Consider the following 18,493-nt stretch of genomic DNA (forward strand, 5'->3'; position numbering starts at 1 on the left):
GACCGGACTCTCAAGGCAGTAGTGTTTGGTAAACATGTGCAAAGATGCCTACCATAGCAGACTGATAGATGTCCAAGACATGAACTCCATAAGCTAATGCAGTACATGAAGCTTTGGCTCTGGTGCAATGAGCCCACAGGCCATCAGGGGGCTGCTCCTTCCTAGCTAATGCATAGCAGATCTTTATGTTAAGTACAATCCATCTGGAAATGGACAGTTTCTGTACTGGTTTTCCCTTATTCGTTCTGGTGAACCCAACAAAGAGGGGATCATCCACTTAGTGTTGTTTAGTGCGATCAACATCAAATGACAGAGCTCTCTTAGGGACTAGACGGTGGAGTCTCCCTTCCTCTTTGGAAGGGTGAGGTGGAGCAAAGAAAGTCGGTAGCATGATCCTTTGGCCAACAAGGAACGATGTCACTACTTTCAACAAATAAAGGCATGAGTACAAAGAACCAGTTTGCCTGGGAGGAAGCTTGTATAAGGAGGGTGAACAGAAAGAGCCTATAGCTCGCTGACCTTTCTGGCCTATGTGATGGCTACCACAAAGACTGTTTTGTTTGTCGAAAGTCTGAGAGGGCTGCTATGTATGGGTACAAAGGAAGAACATATCAAATAAGTTAAAACCCAATTAGGATCCAAATTGGGGCATAACAAAAGGTTTTGGAGGAAACGTGTGATAAAGACCCTTCAGAAAACGTGTCTCAACAGGTGACTTAAACAGGGAGGGTTGGTAAGGGAAGCACAAAAAAGGCTGAGCTGGCCAAAAGATACCCCTTAACTGTGCCCAAGGCAAGGTCTTGCTCAGCTAATGTGAAAAAAACCAACATCACAACGGATAAAGGTGCAGAAAGTGGGTTAATGTGTTTGTCAGCACACCAAGCCACAAACCTGTCTCAACAGCTGGTGTACACAGTTTTTGTTGATGGACTTCTCGCTGCTAAGATGACCTCCTAGACCTCGGGAGAGAGAAGGAAAGAGAGAGAGATCAAAGACCCTCAACTGACGCTGCTCAATCTTCAAGCATAAAGGTGGAAAGTGCACACTTAAGTGCAGAACCCTCCTCTGTTGTTGTCAGATGATATCCTCCCAAAAGGGTAGCCTGACAGGAGGACAGATGCACATGCTCAGGAGTTCTGAATACCATAATCTCCTCACCCAATGCAGAGCCACTAGGATGATTTGTGCCCACTCAGCTATTTATTTCAGAACTCTGGGAATGAAAGGTATTGGCAGAAAGGTGTACAGGAGTCCCATATTCCAGTCTAGTTGGAATGTGTCTCTAAGTGAGAACCACTTTGAAAACTCCATTGGGCAGAAATGCTGACATTGCTAGTAGATCTAGCTAAGGTGAACAGACCTAGCTGAGGTTTTTCCCCAGTCCTGAAAGAAACCTTGAATCACCTCTGGGTGTAGATGTCATTTGTGGTCCACGAAGCATTGACCACTGAGTTCATATGCTGCCAGACCAGGAAACGTTTGGATGTTCCAGCCATGTCCAGATGCGAAGCCTACTGGCCCAGGGTCCACAACCCCAATCCACCCTACTTGTTGCTGTACCACATGGCGGTAGTGTTGTCTGGACACCTGGGCCAACTTGCCTTTGATGGAGGGTGGGAAACCTTTCAATAGCAACTGAATTGTCCTCAGTTCCAGAATACTGATGTGGAGCAGAGTCTCTGCTAGGCCAGAAGTGATGCTTTGGTCACCGTCAGCTCGGTGGGGGTGCTGGTGAGGAGGGGGTCAGGGTCAGCTGCTGACCCAATTGCAGTTTCTTAGCCACCACTGCAGGTTTTTTATGGTCTGCATCACAATTTGGACCAGGTCAGAGAGATTCCACTAGTCTTGTGCCCAATGGGATCTCAAATCAGACTGCAGAGACCGCATATGCGTGCTTCACCAGTAGGATGCAGGAGGCCATCAGACCCTGCAGTCTCAAAATCAGCCTCACTGAAATCCAGCACTGCGGCTCAAACATCAACATTCTAGCTCAAATGTCCTGGACTCCCCAGTCTGGAGTACTGGCGCAGAATTTTGGTGTAAAGAATGCTTTCCATGAAAGGGAGCGTCTGCATTGTCGTCAGGTGTAATTTTGGCACATTAATAGTGAACCCCAGCACATGCAGGGGGGTGTAGTTTGGAAGTGGGTAATGACTGTCTGTGACAAACCGACCTTCTCCAAGCAGTCATCGAGGTAGAAAAATACTGGAACTCTGCAGAAGTTCAACAACCACTACTGTCACCATCATGAACATCCGAGGGGCACTAGTGAAACCATAGGGGAGCACAGTGAATTGAAAATGCCCCTATCCCACCGTGAACAGTAGTTAACACCTATGGGCTTGCAGGACGGGGATATGAAAATAAGTGACCTGCAAGTCCCACATTACCATCCAGTCTCCAAGGTCAAACACAGACAAGACCTGAGCAAGTGTTAGATCTGTTCCCTCGCAAAGCCTTCCTGAGGAAGGGGAAATTTAAGATGCTATGATAGACCGGAGGCCTCTGTCTTTCTTTGGCACCAGAAACTAGTGGGAATAGCAGCCACAACCTACTTCTGATGCTAGCACCCTCTCAATGGCTCCTTTGTCAATAAAGAGTGGTGGTTCTCAGTCAGCCAATCTGAGGACGGTGGAAGAGGTGCCGGAGTTTCCTGGAGTGGAAGGGCATTTTGGAGTATTTACTTTTCCGAAGTTATGACTTGGCATTGGGGCAGGAGGTGCCTGATCCTGCCTCTTACAGGGTGCCCATGTTGTTACAAGGGCATACTAAAGGGCTTGGAGGCTGCAGCTGCCAGGGGGTGGCAGCCTGTGCAGATCTCTGGCCTTGGTTCCCATGGGAGCAGTGTCTGTGGCCACGAAAAGGCTGGTAAGCCTGTAGCTGTGATAGGTCTGCTGAAAAGAGTGCAGCTGTGTAGGATGTTGGCTCTGTATGCACTATTTCAAAGTAAGGTATAGTATGCACAGAGTCCAAGGGTTCCCCTTAGAGGTAAGATAGTGGCAAAAAGAGATAATACTAATGCTCTATTTTGTGGTAGTGTGGTCGAGCAGTAGGCTTATCAAAGGAGTAGTGTTAAGCATTTGTTGTACATACACACAGGCAATAAATGAGGAACACACACTCGGAGACAATTCCAGGCCAATAGGTTTTGTTATAGAAAAATATCTTTTCTTAGTTTATTTTAAGAACCACAGGTTCAAATTCTACATGTAATATCTCATTTGAAAGGTATTGCAGGTAAGTACTTTAGGAACTTTGAATAATCACAATAGCATATATACTGTTTACATAAAACACATATAGCTATTTCAAAAGTGGACACAGTGCAATTTTCAACAGTTCCTAGAGGAGGTAAGTTATTGTTAGTTCTTGCAGGTAAGTAAACCACCTACGGGGTTCAGATTGGGGTCCAAGTTAGCCCGCCGTTGGGGGTTCAGAGCAACCCCAAAGTTACCACACCAGCAGCTCAGGGCCGGTCAGGTGCAGAGTTCAAAGTGGTGCCCAAAACACATAGGCTTCAATGGAGAAGGGGGTGCCCCGGTTCCAGTCTGCCAGCAGGTAAGTACCCGCGTCTTCGGAGGGCAGACCAGGGGGGTTATGTAGGGCACCGGGGGGGGGACACAAGTCAGCACAAAAAGTACACCCTCAGCAGCACGGGGGCGGCCGGGTGCAGTGTGCAAACACACGTCGGGTTTTCAATAGGTTTCAATGAGAGACCAAGGGGTCTCTTCAGCGATGCAGGCAGGCAAGGGGGGGGCTCCTCGGGGTAGCCACCACCTGACAAGGGAGAGGGCCTCCTGGGGGTCACTCCTACACTGGAGTTCCGATCCTTCAGGTCCTGGGGGCTGCGGGTGCAGGGTCTTTTCCAGGCGTTGGGATTTTGGATTCAGACAGTCGCGGTCAGGGGGAGCCCCGGGATTCCGTCTGCAGGCGTCGCTGAGGGGGCTCAGGGGGGACAACTTTGGTTACTCACAGTCTTGGAGTCGCCTGGGGGTCCTCCCTGTAGCGTTGTTTCTTCACCAGTCGAGTCGGGGTCGCCAGGTGCAGTGTTGCAAGTCTCACGCTTCTGGCGGGGATTGCAGGGGTCTTTAAAGCTGCTCCTCTGGAAACAAAGTTGCAGTCTTTGTTGAGCAGGGCCGCTGTTCTCAGGAGTTTCTTGGTCTTTTTAGAGCAGGGCAGTCCTCTGAAGATTCAGAGGTCGCTGGTCCTGGGGAAAGCGTCGCTGGAGCAGTTTTCTTCCGAAGGGGGGAGACAGGCCGGTAGGGCTGGGGCCAAAGCAGTTGGTGTCTCCGTCTTCTCTGCAGGGTTTTTCAGCTCAGCAATCCTCTTCTTCTTAAGTTGCAGGAATCTGATTTCCTAGGTTCAGGGGAGCCCCTAAATACAGGATTTAGGGGTGTGTTTAGGTCAGGGAGGGCAGTAGCCAATGGCTACTAGCCCTGAGGGTGGCTACACCCTCTTTGTGCCTTCTCCCAAGGGGAGGGGGGGTCACATTCCTATCCCTATTGGGGGGATCCTCCATCTGCAAGATGGAGGATTCCTAAAAGTCAGAGTCACTTCAGCTCAGGTTGCGTTAGGGGCTGTCCTGACTGGCCAGTGACTCCTCCTTGTTTTTCTCATTATCTCCTCCGGCCTTGCCGCCAAAAGTGGGGCCGTGGCCGGAGGGGGCGGGCAACTCCACTAGCTGGAATGCCCTGTGGTGCTGGAACAAAGGGGGTGAGCCTTTGAGGCTCACCACCAGGTGTTACAGCTCCTGCCTGGGGGAGGTGTTAGCATCTCCACCCAGTGCAGGCTTTGTTACTAGCCACAGAGTGACAAAGGCACTCTCCCCATGTGGCCAGCAACATGTCTCGAGTGTGGCAGGCTGCTAAAACCAGTCAGCCTACACAGGTAGTTGGTTAAGGTTTCAGGGGGCACCTCTAAGGTGCCCTCTGGGGTGTATTTCACAATAAAATGTACACTGGCATCAGTGTGCATTTATTGTGCTGAGAAGTTTGATACCAAACTTCCCAGTTTTCAGTGCAGCCATTATGGTGCTGTGGAGTTCGTGGTTGACAGACTCCCAGACCATGTACTCTTATGGCTACCCTGCACTTACAATGTCTAAGGTTTGGCTTAGGCACTGTAGGGGCACAGTGCTCATGCACTTGTGCCCTCACCTATGGTATAGTGCACCCTGCCTTAGGGCTGTAAGGCCTGCTAGAGGGGTGACTTATCTATACTGCATAGGCAGTGTGAGGTTGGCATGGCACCCGGAGGGGAGTGCCATGTCGACTTACTCATTTTGTCCTTACCAGCACACACAAGCTGGCAAGCAGTGTGTCTGTGCTGAGTGAGGGGTCCCCAGGGTGGCATAAGATATGCTGCAGCCCTTAGAGACCTTCCCTGGCATCAGGGCCCTTGGTAGCAGGGGTACCAGTTACAAGGGACTTACCTGGATGCCAGGGTGTGCCAATTGTGAAAACAAAAGTACAGGTTAGGGAAAGAACACTGGTGCTGGGGCCTGGTTAGCAGGCCTCAGCACACTTTCAATTCAAAACATAGCATCAGCAAAGGCAAAAAGTCAGGGGGTAACCATGCCAAGGAGGCATTTCCTTACACAACCCCCCCACCCCCCCAAACGAAAGAGGATGAGACTACCCTTTCCCAAGAGAGTCTTCATTTTCTAAGTGGAAGAACCTGGAAAGGCCATCTGCATTGGCATGGGCAGTCCCAGGTCTGTGTTCCACTATAAAGTCCATTCCCTGTAGGGAGATGGACCACCTCAACAGTTTTGGATTTTCACCTTTCATTTGCATCAGCCATCTGAGAGGTCTGTGGTCAGTTTGAACTACAAAGTGAGTACCAAAGAGGTATGGTCTCAGCTTCTTCAGGGACCAAACCACAGCAAAGGCCTCCCTCTCAATGGCACTCCAACGCTGCTCCCTGGGGAGTAACCTCCTGCTAATGAAAGCAACAGGCTGGTCAAGGCCATCATCATTTGTTTGGGACAAAACTGCCCCTATCCCATGTTCAGAGGCATCTGTCTGCACAATGAACTGCTTGGAGTAATCTGGAGCTTTTAGAACTGGTGCTGGTCACATTGCTTGTTTCAGGGTGTCAAAGGCCTGTTGGCATTCTACAGTCCAGTTTACCTTCTTGGGCATTTTCTTGGAGGTAAGTTCTGTGAAGGCTGTCACTATGGATCCATATCCCTTCACAAACCTCCTATAGTACCCAGTCAAGCCAAGGAATGCCCTGACTTGAGTCTGGGTTTTTGGAGCTACCCAGTCCAGAATAGTCTGGATCTTGGGCTGGAGTGGCTGAACTTGGCCTCCACCTACAAGGTGTCCCAAGTAAACCACAGTTCCCTGCCCTATCTGGCATTTGGATGCCTTGATAGAGAGGCCTGCTCATTGCAGAGCCTTCAAAACCTTCTTCAGGTGGACCAGGTGATCCTGCCAGCTGGAGCTAAAGACAGCAATATCGTCAAGATAAGCTGCACTAAAGGACTCCAAACCAGCAAGGACTTGATTCACCAACCTTTGGAAGGTGGCAGGGGCATTCTTTAAACCAAAGGGCATAACAGTGAACTGATAATGCCCATCAGGTGTGGAGAATGCTGTCTTTTCTTTTGCTCCAGGTGCCATTTTGATTTGCCAGTACCCTTCTGTTAAGTCAAAGGTACTTAAGAATTTGGCAGCACCTAATTTATCAATCAGTTCATCAGCCCTAGGAATGGGATGGGCATCTGTCTTGGTGACAGAATTAAGTCCTCTGTAGTCCACACAAAACCTCATCTCTCTCTTTCCATCTTTGGTGTGAGGTTTGGGGACTAAGACCACTGGGCTAGCCCAGGAGCTGTCAGAGTGCTCAATTACTCCCAATTCCAGCATCTTGTGGACTTCCACCTTGATGCTTTCCTTAACTTGGTCAGACTGTCTGAATATTTTGTTTTTGACAGGCATGCTGTCTCCTGAGTCCACATCATGGGTACAAAGGTGTGTCTGACCAGGGGTTAGGGAAAAGAGCTCAGCAAACTGTTGCAGGACCTTCCTACAATCAGACTGCTGTTGGCTAGAGAGGGTGTCTGAATAGATCACTCCATCCACTGAGCCATCTTTAGGGTTTGATGAGAGGAGATCAGGGAGAGGTTCACTCTCAGCTTCCTGGTCCTCATCTGTTACCATCAACAGATTCACATCAGCCCTATCATGGAAGAGTTTTAGGCGGTTCACATGGATCACCCTCTTGGGGCTCCTGCTAGTGCCTAGGTGCACCAGGTAGGTGACCCGACTCTTCTTCTCTAGTACTGGGTAAGGGCCACTCCATTTGTCCTGGAGTGCCCTGGGAGCCACAGGCTCCAAAACCCAGACTTTCTGCCCTGGTTGAAATTCAACCATTGCAGCCTTTTGGTCATACCAAAACTTCTGGAGCTGTTGGCTGGCCTCATGGTTTTTACTTGCCTTTTCCATGTACTCTGCCATCCTTGAGCGAAGGCCAAGTACATAGTCCACTATGTCTTGTTTAGGCTCATGAAGAGGTCTCTCCCAGCCTTCTTTCACAAGAGATAGTGGTCCCCTTACAGGGTGGCCAAACAGAAGTTCAAAGGGTGAGAACCCTACTCCCTTCTGAGGCACCTCTCTGTAAGCGAAAAGCAGACATGGCAAGAGGACATCCCATCTCCTTTTGAGTTTTTCTGGGAGCCCCATGATCATGCCTTTTAATGTCTTGTTGAATCTCTCAACAAGGCCATTAGTTTGTGGATGATAGGGTGTAGTGAATTTATAAGTCACTCCACACTCATTCCACATGTGTTTCAGGTATGCTGACATGAAGTTGGTACCTCTGTCAGACACCACCTCCTTAGGGAAGCCCACTCTGGTAAAGATACCAATGAGGGCCTTGGCTACTGCAGGGGCAGTAGTCGACCTAAGGGGAATAGCTTCAGGATACCTAGTAGCATGATCCACTATTACTAGTATGTACATATTTCCTGAGGCTGTGGGAGGTTCAAGTGGACCCACTATGTCCACACCCACTCTTTCAAAGGGGACCCCCACCACTGGAAGTGGAATGAGGGGGGCCTTTGGATGTCCACCTGTCTTACCACTGGCTTGACAGGTGGTACAGGAGACACAAAACTCCTTAACTTTCTGGGACATGTTGGGCCAGTAGAAGTGGTTGACTAGTCTCTCCCACGTCTTGGTTTGTCCCAAATGCCCAGCAAGGGGAATATCATGGGCTAAGGTCAGTATGAACTCTCTGAACGCCTGAGGCACTACCACTCTTCTAGTGGCACCAGGTTTGGGATCTCCTGCCTCAGTGTACAGGAGCCCATCTTCCCAATAGACCCTATGTGTTCCAGTTTTCTTGCCATTGGACTCTTCAGCAGCTTGCTGCGTAAGGCCTTCAAGAGAGGGACAGGTTTCTTGCCCCTTACACAACTGCTCCCTTGAGGGTCCCTGTAGGAAGTTGGCTCTGTATGTGCTATTTCAAAGTAAGGAATAGCATGCACAGAGTCCAAGGGTTCCCCTTAGAGGTAAAATAGTGGTAAAAAGAGATAATACTAATGCTCTATTTTGTGGTAGTGTGGTCGAGCAGTAGGCTTATCCAAGGAGTAGTGTTAAGCATTTGTTGTACATACACATAGACAATAAATGAGGTACACACACTCGGAGACAAATCCAGCCAATAGGTTTTGTTATAGAAAAATATCTTTTCTTAGTTTATTTTAAGAACCACAGGTTCAAATTTAACATGTAATATCTTGTTTGAAAGGTATTGCAGGTAAGTACATTAGGAACTTTGAATCATTTCAATTGCATGTATACTTTTCAAGTTATTCACAAATAGCTATTTTAAAAGTGGACACAGTGCAATTTTCACAGTTCCTGGGGGAGGTAAGTTTTTGTTAGTTTTACCAGGTAAGTACGACACTTACAGGGTTCAGTTCTTGGTCCAAGGTAGCCCACCGTTGGGGGTTCAGAGCAACCCCAAAGTTACCACACCAGCAGCTCAGGGCCGGTCAGGTGCAGAGTTCAAAGTGGTGCCCAAAACGCATAGGCTTCAATGGAGAGAAGGGGGTGCCCCGGTTCCAGTCTGCCAGCAGGTAAGTACCCGCGTCTTTGGAGGGCAGACCAAGGGGGTTCTGTAGGGCACCGGGGGGGGACACAAGTCCACACAGAAATTTCACCCTCAGCGGCGCGGGGGCGGCCGGGTGCAGTGTTAGAACAAGCGTCGGGTTCGCAATGGAAGTCAATGAGAGATCAAGGGATCTCTTCAGCGCTGCAGGCAGGCAAGGGGGGGGGGCTTCCTCGGGGAAACCTCCACTTGGGCAAGGGAGAGGGACTCCTGGGGGTCACTTCTGCAGTGAAAGTCCGGTCCTTCAGGTCCTGGGGGCTGCGGGTGCAGGGTCTTTTCCAGGCGTCGGGACTTAGGTTTCAGAGAGTCGCGGTCAGGGGAAGCCTCGGGATTCCCTCTGCAGGCGGCGCTGTGGGGACTCAGGGGGGACAGGTTTTGGTACTCACAGTCGTAGAGCAGTCCGGGGGTCCTCCCTGAGGTGTTGGTTCTCCACCAGCCGAGTCGGGGTCGCCGGGTGCAGTGTTGAAAGTCTCACGCTTCTTGCGGGGAGATTGCAGGGTTCTTTAAAGCTGCTCCTTTGGATAAAGTTGCAGTCTTTTTGGAGCAGGTCCGCTGTCCTCGGGAGTTTCTTGTCGTCGTCGAAGCAGGGCAGTCCTCAGAGGATTCAGAGGTCGCTGGTCCCTTTGGAAGGCGCCGCTGGAGCAGAGTTCTTTGGAAGGCAGGAGACAGGCCGGTGAGTTTTTGGAGCCAAGGCAGTTGTTGTCTTCTGGTCTTCCTCTGCAGGGGTTTTCAGCTAGGCAGTCCTTCTTCTTGCTGTTGCAGGAATCTAGTTTCTAGGTTCAGGGAGAGCCCTTAAATACTAAATTTAAGGGCGTGTTTAGGTCTGGGGGGTTAGTAGCCAATGGCTACTAGCCCTGAGGGTGAGTACACCCTCTTTGTGCCTCCTCCCAAGGGGAGGGGGTCACATCCCTAATCCTATTGGGGGAATCCTCCATCTGCAAGATGGAGGATTTCTAAAAGTCAGAGTCACCTCAGCTCAGGACACCTTAGGGGCTGTCCTGACTGGCCAGTGACTCCTCCTTGTTTCTTTCTTTGTTTCCTCCAGCCTTGCCGCCAAAAGTGGGGGCCGTGGCCGGAGGGGGCGGGCAACTCCACTAAGCTGGAGTGCCCTGCTGTGCTGTGACAAAGGGGTGAGCCTTTGAGGCTCACCGCCAGGTGTTACAGCTCCTGCCTGGGGGAGGTGTTAGCATCTCCACCCAGTGCAGGCTTTGTTACTGGCCTCAGAGTGACAAAGGCACTCTCCCCATGGGGCCAGCAACATGTCTCTAGGGTGGCAGGCTGCTGGAACCAGTCAGCCTACACAGATAGTCGGTTAAGTTTCAGGGGGCACCTCTAAGGTGCCCTCTGTGGTGTATTTTACAATAAAATGTACACTGGCATCAGTTGCATTTATTGTGCTGAGAAGTTTGATACCAAACTTCCCAGTTTTCAGTGTAGCCATTATGGTGCTGTGGAGTTCGTGTTTGACAGACTCCCAGACCATATACTCTTATGGCTACCCTGCACTTACAATGTCTAAGGTTTTGCTTAGGCACTGTAGGGGCACAGTGCTCCTGCACTGGTGCCCTCACCTATGGTATAGTGCACCCTGCCTTAGGGCTGTAAGGCCTGCTAGAGGGGTGTCTTACCTATACTGCATAGGCAGTGAGAGGCTGGCATGGCACCCTGAGGGGAGTGCCATGTCGACTTACTCTGTTTGTTCTCACTAGCACACACACAAGCTGGTAAGCAGTGTGTCTGTGCTGAGTGAGGGGTCTCTAGGGTGGCATAATACATGCTGCAGCCCTTAGAGACCTTCCCTGGCATCAGGGCCCTTGGTACCAGAGGTACCAGTTACAAGGGACTTATCTGGAGGCCAGGGTGTGCCAATTGTGGAATCAATGGTACATTTTAGGTGAAAGAACACTGGTGCTGGGGCCTGGTTAGCAGGGTCCCAGCACACTTCTCAGTCAAGTCAGCATCAGTATCAGGCAAAAAGTGGGGGGTAACTGCAACAGGGAGCCATTTCTTTACAGTCCCCCTGGGCCTAAGAGCTCAACCTGATAAGGTTCTAACTCCATAGGCTCAGTTCCCTCAGAGGGCAGAACTTCTTCCTGAGAAGAGAGGTTCTCTTTTGGTTGTTGTGTTGCAGCTGGTTTCCCAGCTGACTTTCCTTTCCTCTTGGTAGGCTGGGCCCTTTTTCCAGACTCCAGCTCTACTTTTTCACCCTGAGCCTTGCACTGTGCCCTTGTCTTGACACACACCAGTTCAGGGATACCCAGCATGGCTGCATGGGTTTTCAGTTCTACCTCAGCCCATGCTGAGGACTCCAGGTCATTTCCAAGCAAGCAGTCTACTGGGATATTTGAGGAGACCACCACCTGTTTCAGGCCATTGACCCCTCCCCACTCTAAAGTTACCATAGCCATGGGATGTACTGTAGTTTGATTGTCCGCATTGGTGACTGGATAAGTTTGTCCAGCCAGGTATTGACCAGGGGAAACCAGTTTCTCTGTCACCATGGTGACACTGGCACCTGTATCCCTCAGGCCTTCTACACTTGTCCCATTAATTAAGAGCTGCTGCCTGTATTTTTGCATGTTAGGAGGCCAGACAGCCAGTGTGGCTAAATCCACCCCACCCTCAGAGACTAATGTAGCTTCAGTGTGACACCTGATTTGCTCTGGGCACACTGTTGATCCCACTTGGAGACTGGCCATTCCAGTTTTAGCTGCAGTGGAGTTAGAAGTGGTACTTTTCTTGGGACAGGCCTTGTCTCCAGTTTGGTGTCCAGGCTGATTACAGCTACGACACCAGGCCTTTTTGGGATCAAAGTTTTTACCCTTGTACCCAAAATTGTTTTGTGAAGAGGCTCTGGGCCCACCCTCCTGTGCAGGTTTTTGGGGGCCTGAAGAAGACTCTTTACTATTTTTGTTTTTGGATGTCTCAACACCTTTCCCCTGGGGAGGCTTTGTGACCCCTTTCTTTTGGTCACCCCCTGTGGAAGTCTTGGTCACCCTAGTCTTGACCCAATGGTCCGCCTTCTTTCCCAATTCTTGGGGAGAAATTGGTCCTAGGTCTACCAGATGCTGATGCAGTTTATGATTTGAACAATTACTTAACAGGTGTTCTTTCACAAATAAATTGTACAGCCCATCATAATTATTAACACCACTGCCTTGAATGCAACCATCCAGTGTTTTCACTGAGTAGTCCACAAAATCAACCCAGGTCTGGCTCGAGGTTTTTTGAGCCCACCCCCCTGAATCTAATCCTATACTCCTCAGTGGAGAATCCAAAGCCCTCAATCAGGGTTCCCTTCATGAGGTCATAAGATTCTGCATCTTTTCCAGAGAGTGTGAGGAGTCTATCCCTACACTTTCCAGTGAACATTTCCCAAAGGAGAGCACCCCAGTGAGATTTGTTCACTTTTCTGGTTACACAAGCCCTCTCAAAAGCTGTGAACCATTTGGTGATGTCATCACCATCTTCATATTTAGTCACAATCCCTTTAGGGATTTTCAACATGTCAGGAGAATCTCTGACCCTAGTTATGTTGCTGCCACCATTGATGGGACCTAGGCCCATCTTTTGTCTTTCCCTTTCTATGGCTAGGATCCGTCTTTCCAAAGCCAATCTTTTGGCCATCCTGGCTAACTGGATGTCCTCTTCACTGGAGTTATCCTCAGTGATTTCAGATGTGCTGGTCCCTCCTGTGAGGGACACAGCATCTCTGACTAGTATATTTGGAGTCAGGGCTTGAGCAGCCCTGTTCTCCCTAAGTAGGACTGGAGGGGGGAATTCTCCTCCAAGTCACTATCTTCATCCTCTGTGTTGCCATCCTCAGAGGGGTTGGCCTTTTCAAACTCTGCCAAAAGCTCCTGGAGCTGTAGTTTGGAAGGTCTGGGGCCCATTGTAATTTTCTTTATTTTGCAGAGTGACCTTAGCTCCCTCATCTTAAGATGGAGGTAAGGTGTGAGGTCGAGTTCCTCCACATTCATCTCTGCACTAGACATTATGCTTCTAAAAGTTGGAATACTTTTTAAGAATCTAAAACTAGTTCTAGGTTCTAATTCAAACTTTCACAAAACTTTTAAACTCTAAAAGGAATGCTAAACAGGGACTAACACAAGGCCCTAGCAGGACTTAAGAATTTAGAAAAATAGCTCAAATTGCAAAAATCAATTTCTAATGACAATTTTTGGAATTTGTCGTGTGATCAGGTATTGGCTGAGTAGTCCAGCAAATGCAAAGTCTTGTACCCCACCGCTGATCCACCAATGTAGGAAGTTGGCTCTGTATGTACTATTTCAAAGTAAGGAATAGTATACACAGAGTCCAAGGGTTCCCCTTAGAGGTAACATAGCGGCAAAAATAGATAATACTAATGCTCTATTTTGTGGTAGTGTGGTCGAGCAGTAGGCTTATCAAAGAAATAGTGTTAAGCATTTGTTGTACATACACACAGGCAATAAATGAGGAACACACACTCGGAGACAATTCCAGGCCAATAGGTTTTGTTATAGAAAAATATCTTTTCTTAGTTTATTTTAAGAACCACAGGTTCAAATTCTACATGTAATCTCATTTGAAAGGTATTGCAGATAAGTACTTTAGGAACTTTGAATAATCACAATAGCATATATACTTTTTACATAAAACACATATAGCTATTTCAAAAGTGGACAGTGCAAATTTCAACAGTTCCTAGGGGAGGTAAGTTATTGTTAGTTCTTGCAGGTAAGTAAACCACCTACGGGGTTCAGATTGGGGTCCAAGGTAGCCCGCCGTTGGGGGTTCAGAGCAACCCCAAAGTTACCACACCAGCAGCTCAGGGCCGGTCAGGTGCAGAGTTCAAAGTGGTGCCCTAAACACATAGGCTTCAATGGAGAAGGGGGTGCCCCGGTTCCAGTCTGCCAGCAGGTAAGTACCCGCGTCTTCGGAGGGCAGACCAGGGGGGTTTTGTAGGGCACCGGGGGGGACACAAGTCAGCACAAAAAGTACACCCTCAGCAGCACGGGGCGGCCGGGTGCAGTGTGCAAACACACGTCGGGTTTTCAATAGGTTTCAATGAGAGACCAAGGGGTCTCTTCAGCGATGCAGGCAGGCAAGGGGGGGGCTCCTCGGGGTAGCCACCACCTGGGCAAGGGAGAGGGCCTCCTGGGGGTCACTCCTGCACTGGAGTTCCGATCCTTCAGGTCCTGGGGGCTGCGGGTGCAGGGTCTTTTCCAGGCGTCGGGATTTTGGATTCAGACAGTCACGGTCAGGGGGAGCCTCGGGATTCCCTCTACAGGCGTCGCTGTGGGAGCTCAGGGGGGACAACTTTGGTTACTCACAGTCTTGGAGTCGCCTGGGGGTCCTCCCTGTAGCGTTGTTTCTTCACCAGTCGAGTCGGGTCGCCGGGTGCAGTGTTGCAAGTCTCACGCTTCTGGCGGGGATTGCAGGGGTCTTTAAAGCTGCTCCTCTGGAAACAAACTTGCAGTCTTTGTTGAACAGGGCCGCTGTTCTCTGGAGTTTCTTGGTCTTTTTAGAGCAGGGCAGTCCTCTGAGGATTCAGAGGTCGCTGGTCCTGGGGAAAGCATCGCTGGAGCAGTTTTCTTCCAAAGGGGGGAAGACAGGCCGGTAGGGCTGGGGCCAAAGCAGTTGGTGTCTCCGTCTTCTCTGCAGGGTTTTTCAGCTCACCAGTCCTCTTCTTCTTAAGTTGCAGGAATCTGATTTCCTAGGTTCTGGGGAGCCCCTAAATACAGGATTTAGGGGTGTATTTAGGTCAGGGAGGGCAGTAGCCAATGGCTACTAGCCCTGAGGGTGGCTACACCCTCTTTGTGCCTCCTCCCAAGGGGAGGGGGTCACATTCCTATCCCTATTGGGGGGATCCTCCATCTGCAAGATGGAGGATTCCTAAAAGTCAGAGTCACTTCAGCTCAGGTTGCCTTAGGGGCTGTCCTGACTGGCCAGTGACTCCTCCTTGTTTTTTTCATTATCTCCTCCCGCCTTGCCGCCAAAAGTGGGGCCGTGGCCGGAGGGGGCAGGCAACTCCACTAGCTGGAATGCCCTGTGGTGCTGGAACAAAGGGGGTGAGCCTTTGAGGCTCACCGCCAGGTGTTACAGCTCCTGCCTGGGGGAGGTGATAGCATCTCCACCCAGTGCAGGCTTTGTTACTAGCCACAGAGTGACAAAGGCACTCTCCCCATGTGGCCAGCAACATGTCTCGAGTGTGGCAGGCTGCTAAAACCAGTCAGCCTACACAGGTAGTTGGTTAAGGTTTCAGGGGGCACCTCTAAGGTGCCCCCTGGGGTGTATTTCACAATAAAGTGTACACTGGCATCAGTGTGCATTTATTGTGCTGAGAAGTTTGATACCAAACTTCCCAGTTTTCAGTGCAGCCATTATGGTGCTGTGGAGTTCGTGTTTGACAGACTCCCAGACCATATACTCTTATGGCTAGCCTGCACAAACAATGTCTAAGATTTTGCTTAGACACTGTAGGGGCACAGTGCTCATGCACTGGTACCCTCACCTATGGTATAGTGCACCCTGCCTTAGGGCTGTAAGGCCTGCTAGAGGGGTGACTTATCTATACTGCATAGGCAGTGTGAGGTTGGCATGGCACCCTGAGGGGAGTGCCATGTCGACTTACTCGTTTTGTCCTTACCAGCACACACAAGCTGGCAAGCAGTGTGTCTGTGCTGAGTGAGGGGTCCCCAGGGTGGCATAAGATATGCTGCAGCCCTTAGAGACCTTCCCTGGCATCAGGGCCCTTGGTACCAGGGGTACCGGTTACAAGGGACTTACCTGGATGCCAGGGTGTGCCAATTGTGAAAACAAAAGTACAGGTTAGGGAAAGAACACTGGTGCTGGGGCCTGGTTAGCAGGCCTCAGCACACTTTCAAATCAAAACTTAGCATCAGCAAAGGCAAAAAGTCAGGGGGTAACCATGCCAAGGAGGCATTTCCTTACACTCTACCATAGCCACAGAAGGAGCAAAAAGAAGAAGTGAGGTTGGACTAAGGTCACCTTTAGCCCCAACAACCACGTGGTGACCCTACTCTCCTTTAAGCGCTTAAACGCTGAAACGCTTAAACTGTTTTGTTGCTGAACAGGCAAATGCCACCAAAGGATTTTGTTCGTAAGCGATGGCTTATGATCCCTGGAAAAACCATATGACCTTAGCCAAGCATGGCGGCAGAGTGCCACCATTGACGCAATGGCCCTACTCAGCGAGTCTGTCGTGTCCAGCTCGCATCTGATGGCGAACTTTGCTGCGACTGTGCCACTGGTGAAAGCTTGGTTCAGGGTGAGTTGGGTCTCCTCTCTCAGACCATAGGCATACCCAAGTCCCAAACAGTACGGCTATATCTGCCCAAGAGACATGCAGGGTTGACGACCGCAGTGCAAGGCTAGCGGAAAAGAAAATCTCTTCCTGAAGGTATATAGCCTCTTGGATTACCCATAGGGGGAGTGGTGGAGAATGTGCTAGGATTCATTCTGGTTGTTAAAGGACTGCACCACCAGGCTCTCAGGGGTGGGGTGCTGGGGGAGGACAAATGGGTTCCCATGAGTAGGGCAATGTGCAATTTCCCTGGGCACTGTGCAGGTCCTGGACAAGGTTCCAAGCAAGACATCAGGGAGGGCTTCAATGAAGGGCAAAAGACGTTCTCTGTGGGATACCCTTAACTGAAGCACCTCTGTTAACACATTGGTTTTGACTTTCACGGAGGGCTGCTAGAGGTGGAAGACCTCAGCTGCCCTCCTCACCACCACAGCAAAGGAAGCTCCTTCCTTTGTAACTGCACTAGGAGGAGAGACCAGGACAGTGTCCAGTCAAGTGTCCAGGCCATTGGAATTTGCCAGCTACTCATACCAGTTATTATCCAATTGAGCCAAAGTGTTTTCATGAGGATCAGGTTAATCGTAAGGATCTTCAGATTAACCCCAGCCAAAATACACACAAGGCCCGTCACAGAAAGGAGGCAATGCATCTAAACCGGACAATCGTTGAGGTCCTTGCAGCACCGGTGTCTACGTCGAATGACGCCAGTACAGTACGTGCCTGTGCTGGAGTTGGAAATTACTATGGGCTTGGCACAGACAGAACGCCGCTGGCACAAGGAATGACTCCTCAGCCTGAACCACAGCAGAAGTCATGGGTTTGTAACCAGAGTTGGTCTGGGAATGGATGCAGACGGCCCAACTGCCACTGAGGGCAAACGTGCCACTGGGAAGGATTCCAGTCAGGGCACCTCCCAGGCCTGAAGGCGATCCAGAGGAGTCAGGATGCCCAAATATGAGGTGCACAGCCTCATTTAACTCTTCTGATGTCAGGCCACCAGGAACTTTGTCTCTTGTTCCTGAATCGCTTTTGAATTCACTGTGCAGCGGTTGGAACAGTTCCTTGAGTCATGGTGCGGCTCTCAGCACCACAGACAAACCAGATAGAGGTGCGTCACAGACATTTGCCTATAACAAGCCCCACAAGGTTTAAAACTCCCTGGCTTCACAGGGGACATCTCTAGCACACTGGGAACAGAATGCTAAAAAATAGCAACACAAATTGAACTAGTGATTAAAAAAAATTGCCTGGTTATGTCTTCTAGATCTGCACTGTAGGCGCGGAAAGAAAATAACTGATGTTGGCGCGCTGGAGTGGTGCCTACACATGAGCACACACACACACACATCACATCTGGCGCAGTTGACGTAGAACTATCCAGCGCCACCTTATGGTGCGCAGCAGTGTTTTTCAAGATTTTTCAGATCCAGTCTGAAGCCTGTGGAACTTTCTACAGTAAGGAATCTGCAACTAGAAGACTTTCAGATCACTGCGGGCTCTTAGTTATATCTAAAAGCTAATGCTGAAGCAAAAGCATTCAGCCAGATCTGAAAAGCTTGGGGAAACGGTTACATCATACACTGTTTACAGACCTTGTAAGGAGATGCCTCCTTGGCATGGTTACCCCCTGACTTTTTGCCTTTGCTGATGCTATGTTTTGATTTGAAAGTGTGCTGAGACCTGCTAACCAGGCCCCAGCACCAGTGTTCTTTCCCTAACCTGTTCTTTTGTTTCCACAATTGGCACCCCCTGGCATCCAGGTAAGTCTCTTTTGAACTGGTACTCCTGGTACCAAGGGCCCTGATGCCAGGGAAGGTCTCTAAGGGCTGCAGCATGTCTTATGCCACCCTGGGGACCCCTCACTCAGCACAGACACACTGTGTGTGCTAGTGGGGATAAAACAACTAAGTCGACATGGCACTCCCCTCAGGGTGCCATGCCAACCTCACACTGCCTATGAAGTACAGATAAGTCACCCCTCTAGCAGGCCTTAAAGCCCTAAGGCAGGGTGCACTATACCATAGGTGAGGGCATAAGTGCATGAGCACTGTGCCCCTACAGTGT

The 18,493-nt window shown here is 50.0% G+C and overlaps 1 protein-coding gene across 1 annotated transcript in view; it reads right to left on the bottom strand.

Moving 5' to 3' along the window:
* The window catches only part of SEC23B (SEC23 homolog B, COPII coat complex component), a 192,100-nt gene that overhangs the window by 94,936 nt on the left and 78,671 nt on the right, over positions 1-18,493 (bottom strand). The window lies entirely within an intron of this gene.

Source organism: Pleurodeles waltl, chromosome 5, assembly GCF_031143425.1.
Source record: "Pleurodeles waltl isolate 20211129_DDA chromosome 5, aPleWal1.hap1.20221129, whole genome shotgun sequence".
NCBI lineage: Eukaryota > Metazoa > Chordata > Amphibia > Caudata > Salamandridae > Pleurodeles > Pleurodeles waltl.